Genomic DNA, 9,442 nt, shown 5'->3' with positions numbered 1-9,442 from the left:
TTAAATATTTATAGTAAGACATAAATTTGCGTCTAAATTGATGAAATTATAGCGATTGAAAAAAAAAGAGACAACTTATCACGTTGTTCTAGTAAAAAAATAATATTTTGAAGATGGTAAGTTCAGTTGTCACGTTGAAGATGATGTAAAAAAATATATTTATATAAGTCATTATTTAGATAAAACGTTGATCTTGAAAATTTTTTTTTATTTTAATAACATTACAATCAGTAAAAATGAGATAATTATTGGAACAGGCGAATATTTCGCTTTGCTATGTTAAATTGCACTTATAAAAATATTATCTAAGTAGACAGACAGTTGTATACATACAATATTTAAGCTCACATTAAGTTTTCTTATTCTAAAAACTAATGCTTATCAAAATAAACGAAAAACTCTCAAAAGTAAAATCTCAAAGGTACCTACTAGGTTAGTAAATAGATATTTTTTAACAGACTAGTTATGACAATTTAATCCTAAAATTATCAACGCAAAAATCGCCGTCCCCGGCGAATAAAATGGCAAAAAAGCGACATTTTGGTAGCTTTTAGGGTGTTTTAATTTTTTATACTTACTTAAAATTAAATTTATAAAAGATAATATTTAAATAATGTATTAATAGAGAAAAATAACAACCACTATTTATAAAAAGTGTAGCCATTTTATTGGCGAAGTTTTTCTGAAATAGTTATATTGCAATATTATTATACAAAACAATGTTGCGCCCGCCAAAGTATATTTGGGAAATAAGCGATAAAATTCAGTCAGTTGCTGATGATCTGTAATTATATTAAAACATTAAAATACCTTTTTTGCAGAAAGCAAAACACAGCCAATACAGCTAAGTAACATTGAATAATTACATAATAATAAATAAATAAATATCTGGGGTCATCCAACGCATTGCTATTCTAACATACTTCTACTAATAGATAATTTTGTTAGCTATCGTCTTAGATTAAGCTAATCTGAGGCTATCGTATGATAATATAAAATATTTTGCTTGTTGTGTCTGTAAAAACAGACAGTCGTATAAGTATGTTTTATTTGCACTGTATTACTAGTATTTGAACTATTCGTCAAAACGAATGTATGTTTATCAGTCTACATCTACTTGTATTAGTTCCGACGTTATTGTAGCTCAAAGATACCCTTTCACAGCGCTCGCATAGCGCTGTTAGTCATGTTGTCGGATTAGGTTGTGGAATTCCTTCAGGCAGTGCATCGCCACAAATGTTAACCTTTGCTTTTTTGCATTGCTAGTCCCCATCTGTAATGATATCTGGAGTAGAGTATTACTGTTTAGCGTATACAACGTGACAAGTAGATATACCATTCAATTTCAATAACATGCATTCTGCAATAACAGAACATCAACAAATGACCTACAACATATTTCCAATATAGGAAAAATTTTCATCATCTACAACGTTACTAGTTAAGATGTCCCGATGATACTTCGATTTTCTTACAAGAATAACGTGACATATAAATAATTTCTCTTTTATTTTGCTTTTTGTTTTAGAAGAACATTGTGATAAGTATGACGTGCCACATTGTCGAATAAAATAAAAATATTTTAAAAACTTACCTTTGTCATCAATACCGCGGTATCCTCGAGATGTCACGTTTTTCTTAAAAACGAAGAGCACCTCACATCTCAAAGCGCAGGTGGCAACTGAACTGTCACAGTGTCGAAGCCAACTAGATCGCCGAACGAGCCAGCGCTATAACGTAATATTTTGTCTCTTTCTCTCATAGTATTGTTGTTTTTGGAGTAACAAATACCCTGTTTTTGGAGATAATAGAACGCAAGATCGCGGTTCAGAATTTCGGTAAAACAAAAAATCGTATATCTCGAGATGTCACAGTGTCGTCGCAAATGGGCGAATATAGGCTATAATTTATGACGATCTGTGACAAACGAAATTTCACGCGTGCGAAGCCGCGGCCGGAAAGCTAGTTGTTTATAAACCAGAATAACATGTTATAGGCTACAACTTATGACGATCTGTGACAAACGTAATTTCACGTGGGTGAAGCCGCGAGCAAAAGCTAGTACTTTATAAATACAACATAAAATGCTTATATTTACTGATTATAATTTTACAATAACATTGACTTTATATTTTATACGATAAATAATAATAGCTTACGCATATTTTTGAAGTAGATTCTCAGTCTTTTCATAGTCATATCCCTTGAAATACTCATAAAGTGCTTTCCTACATAAGGCTTTAGATTTGTTTTCTAATATGACTTGTTTGCTGATGCGGTTATATAAAAATGGTCCCAGGAAAAACGAAAAGCATTGAGCAAAACTTGTTTTACATGGGGGTACCTTATATACGGTATATGGCCTCCTATTTGAATCATTATTTCGGGGTAAAGAATGTTGTTTCAGTATAATTTCTCTGACAAATAATTGTCGGACGGAGAGGACCTGGAATTCCTTATAAAGCTCTGCTGTAGGATATCTTATGTGCTTGAACAGAATAACTTTCAAAATGGCTCTCTGAGCTCTCTCTATCTTTAATAATGTTGTTTTATGTGAGCCACCCCACGCTGTTATGCCATAAGAAAGTAATGATTGACATAAACTATAGTATACAATCTTATTTATATTCTCATTTCCCAGGTGCCTTAATTTTTTTAAAACCGGTATTAATTTACGCACACGACCCTTCGAATTGTCTATATGCTCCTTCCAGTTCAGATTCTTATCAATAAAAATACCCAAGTACTTAATACTAGAAGCCCGAGAGATAGTGTAGCAGTTACAGTTTGCATCATCTGCGCAAGTATGTGCTTTCAGAGTAAAATTTAATGAATCTTGTGAAGACTTAATCGAAAACATAATGTAATTCGTTTTCATCAAATTCAGCGTTAGTAAATTATTATTCAGTAAGCTTATTATATTCCTCATACCTCTCTCAGCCTCCGTCTTCACACCATCCCATGTCCTATCAGTAAAAAGCAGAACTGTGTCGTCTGCATATGTGATTATTTTACAGTTTACTAGGTTTGCACTACAGATATTGTTGATATAGACTAAAAAGAGTGTGGGTCCAAGTACGGAGCCCTGGGGAACACCATAGTTTATGGGTTGCACTGAACTGAGAGCGTTACCAACCTTAGTGGACTGAGTTCTATCAGACAAGTAATCCCTGAACAGATTCAGCGGTAGGCCCCTAACACCGATTTCTTCCAATTTGCAGAGTAGCAATGGTATTATTGGTATCACTACTTGAAAATTGACATTTTTTTCTCCGGACATACTATTTGTAACACCATTATAACACCATATTAAATACTTGTTTCATGATTATTATTTTAATTCTAATGACATCATAACTATATATTTGACACTAATTGAAATTGAATTATACAGGGTGTAAAAAAACCTATCACGAAGACTGAAACTACGCATTCTGTACACCCAACCAAGTAATATTACAAAATATTATTGGTGGGAAATATTTTTTATTTTTATGATTAAAAAAAATACAATATTCCGCAGCCCGCAATGTATAGCGCGCCACGCAACGCAATGACCGTGCCTATGTGTGTGTGAGTGTATTGGAGCGTACGCGCTTTCCCGCCACTACCTACCGCGACCGCAGAAGTATTTTGTACACAAAATTACCAGATTATTCACTTCCTACATTTAAAAAACACATTCCTTTAGCATTTGTTTAGGTTTAGAACTAAGTACTTACCGACTAATCCCCTTCGACGTCGTCTGGAATCGGCGGCTCCAACCGGACAGTGCCTCGAACTGACGGCCTTCCACGTGCAAGCAAACGCGTGCCAGGTAAATCGTGTTTTGATGCGCGCTCCAGTATTCCTTCACGTACAGACTGGTATTTAAGTTCCTCAAATACGACACAATACACGCCTAGACGAGGCGGACGGAGGCACAATCGGCTGATTGTCCAACAGACGTTGTACAGCCAGAACTAAAATACGTGCATCAGTACGGTGTGGTGCGCTGTAGGATGTTCAGCCCGATACCTACAGCCCGCAGGGCTTCAGATGCGTTTCCACGTGCCCTCCCATAACAGTAAACCATGTTTACGTACTCACGAGCACTGTACGTATGGTTAGGCATCTTTCTAACACTCATTCACTATTACCACACTCACTAAACTCACTATCACACGTTCACACACTAACTAACCGCACGAGAAAACTATCAAAAGTCGCAAGCGCATTCGACGACCGAAGAAACCGAACTGGCCGTGGCCGCCGCGCGAGCAACTCGAGGCGCGAGCGGGCCTAGCAAGTAGCAACAAAGGCGCTGCCCCGCGCCACCCCGCGCGGCGAGACTGACCAATAACAGTCAAGCAATACGTTTATCGAATGTCGTATTCGAAAATCGGTAGCGCTTTCTTAATTCTTCATTTTCAACTACAAAGGGTTATGCCCACTTAGTATGGGACCTTTGGCCTGAGGTGGACAGACATTACAGCATGTAATTTGTTATTTATTAAGTAGTCTATACCAGTAAGAAACAGAATATAAATATCATTTTGTATCCAAGTCCTTAAAAAATTTTTTTTTTGCTTAAGACTAGAAAGGTTAGAAGCAAAACAAAACACCATTTTTTATTATTATTATTATTTTAATCTGACTCATGGGTCAACAAAATATTGTCTAGGAACTAGGCAGGTGGAAATACATGTTCCTGATACCTTGCCCAGCTCAAAAACCACAAAATTGTCATAACATGAGCACAGCAACCTACTGTTATTCGGCCAATATAAGGGCAAATGAATCCTCGTCCCATCATGTGTTTGTTGGGGCTCCACAGCATGTGTAGAAGCTCGATCAGCTCACTGCCATCAGGGATGACATATTTGGTCAGATCCCCGCAGCTGAAACAAAGAAATTAATTATGGTATCATTCAAATTCATTCTTTAAGATGTTGAGATATGTCAATTTTTATCTATCAGTAAGACGTATTTGTATAGAAAAAAATATACACTGTTCAAATATATCAAGCCAATGTCTTTAATAAAATATAATGAAAATAATTATGAAAAAACTTACTTGACGAGGTGAAATCTGTTCCATTATTACATTATTTTCGAATATGTGATTCTCTTTCCGTGTTAATATGCAGTCTATGGAACGTATTTGTAACAAAGATAATCCACGTTAACTGTGACCAGTGCTAGTGGTTGCTTCTTCATTTGAAATATTATTTGTCCTTGATTGGTGCAGAGCCACACCGTGGCCACGGTCCAACATGAGTGACAACATACACTGCTGTTATCAATCTAAAAAAAAAAAGGTTTTATTAGGATTATGGTAATCTACGGTAAAGGTAGTTGATCAAATACATTGTAAAAGGTATTCAACAAGTCCACACGCTCATTCAATAACTTACCAGCTGAGGAGTCATCCACTGACGTTATAACCAACCGAACTTAATAAGCTCTAGGCTATGTCGCCTCCTCTGCATCATGTCAGCTATACAATTGATACATATCATAGGTTCCTCATGAGATTGAGGAATTGCTGGTTGCATTATCCAAAATCGGGCTGGGGTTAACATTGGGGCTCGGGTCGGAGTTCATACGTAAGCCGTGGTCGGCGTTTAGGCAAGGTTCGATGTCCGAAAGTGAGTCATTGGTCATTGGTTGAGTGAGATTCGTAGTTCGAGAGTATGCCAGGGTCATCGGGAAGGGAAGCATCGAGGACCATGGTCAAAAAAATAAAGTCGTCAAAAGGGAAACTTATACAACACTCTTCTGCTTTTATTTTGGCAAAGACTTGGTTTTGAGAAATAAACAACACTCACGATGAAAAATACAAAACAAAGCGAATGACAGATAACAGCTGTGACAATATTTTCAGTGTTGCCATGCTAATAATGTAGTGTTGAATAAAAATAATCGATATAAAAATTGATTGTATTTTTTGATGACTCGAAATAAGGTGTATAATAAGGTGTGTGTGAAATAAGGTTTCATTTAGTTATTAAAATATTTTGGTAGTGTTATTGGAATAATAAAAAGGTTTTATAAATGTCATTTTAATGAATACGTATTTAAAAAAAATACTACTTGTCATAGTCGAAAAACAATCGATATGAATCGATTCTTACCGATAAGATTCATTTTGGCAACACTGAATTGAGTGTTAAAGACAGGAAGTTGTAATTATCACATAAAGTACTATTTATATTGGATTTTTATAAAGGCAAATTGATACAAAGTTACACTAAGTGAATACTTTAAAAATTAATTAAAAATTTTTGGCAAATTCATATTTTCATTAGCAGCTTGTCCACGCCAGGCCAGAAATGAACATTGTCCTTTACGTAATTTTTAACTTAACAAAAATGTAATTTCATTTTCAGTACAGGCAAGTCTATCAACGAATGAGAATGTAAAAGCGGCGGCAAAAATACTTTGATTAATCTTTGTTAACTAAAGATCCGTCCTAGCATACAATAATTAATGCTTTTAGCAAGCTTCCAAAATACTCAAATTTGAATGAATTGTAGATGCGCAATCGTTATGAATAAAACAATAAGAATATTAATATCATTTTGATAGTTATTTCGTGTAATAAAGTTACGTTCATTTAAAATAATCACGAACAAGACGAATCATTTTATGTAAATTATGAATAATGGAAGTAATTGGTATGAAAGAAGCGCTAAAAGATATGAAATTTTGTTTAGTTTCTAAAATCAATCGAGTTTAAAAATAAAATCTTATCTTTTAATCTCCTATCGAAAGTGAAGGAGCAAGAGTTTGCCAGTGTGTTATTTCTAGGCGTTCAGATTGCAGTAATAAGTAAGTTAAGTTTTATTTTATTAATTACTATCGTAAAGACGTAAAATTTATTAAGTTAGAGAGCTAGAAATGTAAGCAATAATGAACCTGTGTGTAAAGAGCATTTGTCATTTGTTTACAGTACTTTTTAATGATACAAGTTTATCACATCTGCTTACTACCTGTGAATAGCGATTAAAATTACGTTTTTTTAGAATCCCGTGCATAACCATTATTTATTTCAAGTAAATTATGAAGAAAGGAAGTAATGAGTATGGAAGGAAGACTGAAAAAAGAGACTTTTTTATTTAGTTGCTGAAATCAATTAAGTTTAAAGAACACACAATCATCACTCCTATCGAAAGTGAATGCCTTAATCAACGATAGGAGTAACATTGCCAGGTGTTTACTCTAGGCTTTCAGAGCGATGTGGTGTAAGCAATAATTTGAGTTTTACTTTATGAATTTTATTACTATCGTAAAGACTTAAGTTATTGAAGTAGACAGTTAAGAATGTAAAGAATGACAGGCCTCATTTTACGGTACTTTTTAATGATACCTACTTACGCTTATCACACTTGCGTAGCTAATAAGACCTGTGATACTACATTGTGATAGAATAACGGTTATGAGTAAAAGCACGGTTTAGTTAATAATGTTTAATAACCTAGGTTCTGTAAGATTATTTAATTTGCGGAAAGAAACAAATTCTTGTAAAGGGTTTTTATTAATTAAAGTGTAATTAATTATTTTTTAGAATAAAAACTAAACTGGTAAGGTGATATTAAGGTGCAAGTAACTAATTTAAGTACTCAATTCATTTTTACAAACTGGGTAGATTTGGCTTAAGCTTATTCCAGTTGGTCCAGTCGTAGTCGTTGAACTCACAGTAGAGTTGAATGACTCATGGGCGAGCGCGGGTTGCGGTTGCGGGGCGTGGGGGCAGCGCTTGAGCGTGTGTGCGCGCGCTACTGTACATTTCTTATTAAGACAAAAGCCTTATTGTGACGAAAATACTCAAAATTTTAATAAGGTTTCTTAGAAATTTTTTTTTTAAATAACGAATTGAAATTGATAATGTAAAAATCTTGAAAAAAATATTCTGACTTTGACCTTCAATATCTCCTAAACCACAAGTTTCCCAGGTATGGTCCCAAAGAAAAAAATGATCCTCATGATGTGGAGAATAAGTAGTCTTCGGCTTCGGGATAGGTTTTTTTACACCCGTTATGTTTAGACGACCAATACTGCTGGAATTTATTTATTTTTTATTTTATTTTTTGTTTGTGGGTACGCGTGTAACGCTCTGAACAATATGGGATGAACTAAATTGTCTAATCGCGCGCAATCAATCATTCGATTGCACAAACCGGTTTTGCGGGCGTCGAGACACTCTTTACGAATATTACACATTAACACAATATTACTTTACCATTACTACACACACACCTATACAAACAGTTCTATCTTTTTATTAGTATTCTTTTCATTAGTATTCTTAATAAACGTAGTCTTATCATCCTTACCGATTTACCGCCTTTTGTATTTATCTGTGCACTAATATTACTATTTATGTATGTTTATCTAGACAATTTTATGCAGCTTAGTATTTTATTTATTTTACTAATGGTCCGTGACCCTCACTCGGCATGGGGCACACTGAAAACCAGCGCCGTGGCCTTCGTCACCGTGGGCCACGGCATATGCTGAGTGGGGTCCCGTTGCAGTGGGCATCTTGTTGGTGGATGGGTGGCACTGCTCAGTTTACTCTTGTTTTTATTTTTTCTTCTTCCATTATTATGTGCCACTGTCATGTCTATGTAATTGCCTGTATTTGTGTGATGTCCATTGTAATAAATGTGTCTTTCTTTCTGTCTTTCTATTGAAACAGTGTCAAAAGCCTTGGCCAAGTCCAGCAACACACCTAGGCGTTTCAACTTCTTATCCAAACTCTCTACTACATGAGAAACTAGGTCATCAATTGTATCACCTGTAGATTTGTTTTGTCTAAACCCAAATTGGTTTGCAGACAGCAGGTTATTTGATTCTAAGTATTGAATAAGACGATAGTTGATGACCTTTTCCAGAATATTGGCCAGTGTGGGCAGCAGTGATATAGGGCGATAATTTGATATATCATGCTTATCCCCCTGTTTGAAAATTGGGATAACGACAGATTTTTTAAGAGCTTTAGGAAACAGTCCCGAGGAGATACTGAGATTGCAAATGTGAGTTATTGGCATAAGTAACAATCCAGAGAATTTCTTTAAGAAGTTTGCTGAGAGACCATCCCAACCAGTCGATGATGTATTTTTCAATGAGCTAATTATCTTTGCTATTTCAGCTTTGTCAGTTGCTAAAAGTACAAAAGAATCCCTTGGACTATTTTCATATTTATATTGTCTTGTCAAATCTTCCTGTGTTGTGTTTGATTTCCGCAAGATCTGCTCGGCTAGTTTGCTACCTACACCTACAAAAAAGTTGTTAATGTGAGTCAAGGAATCCTCAGGAGTATCCTTCCTTCATTTTGAGCAGATTTGATGTATCAATTTTATTGCTGGATCTATTCAAGGAACAAACTCGTTTTATTGTTGCCCAAGTTTTTTTAACATCTTTTTGATTTTTTTCTAATTCCGAAATATCATGCGCT

At 35.0% G+C, this 9,442-nt stretch overlaps 1 long non-coding RNA gene across 1 annotated transcript; it reads right to left on the bottom strand.

Moving 5' to 3' along the window:
• Window positions 1-4,606: 4,606 nt before the first annotated feature.
• LOC135087279 (uncharacterized) lies at window positions 4,607-5,869 on the bottom strand. Its single transcript, XR_010260737.1, has 3 exons — window positions 5,397-5,869; window positions 5,057-5,286; window positions 4,607-4,880 (listed from the first exon to the last, which is right to left on the bottom strand). It is a non-coding gene; the product is annotated as an uncharacterized LOC135087279 (long non-coding RNA).
• Window positions 5,870-9,442: the final 3,573 nt, after the last annotated feature.

The sequence above is a fragment of the Ostrinia nubilalis genome (genome assembly GCF_963855985.1).
Source record: "Ostrinia nubilalis chromosome W unlocalized genomic scaffold, ilOstNubi1.1 SUPER_W_unloc_1, whole genome shotgun sequence".
NCBI classification, from domain to species: domain Eukaryota; kingdom Metazoa; phylum Arthropoda; class Insecta; order Lepidoptera; family Crambidae; genus Ostrinia; species Ostrinia nubilalis.
The sequence above is the reverse complement of the archived record's forward strand: the minus strand, read 5'-3'. Positions and strand labels throughout refer to the sequence as shown.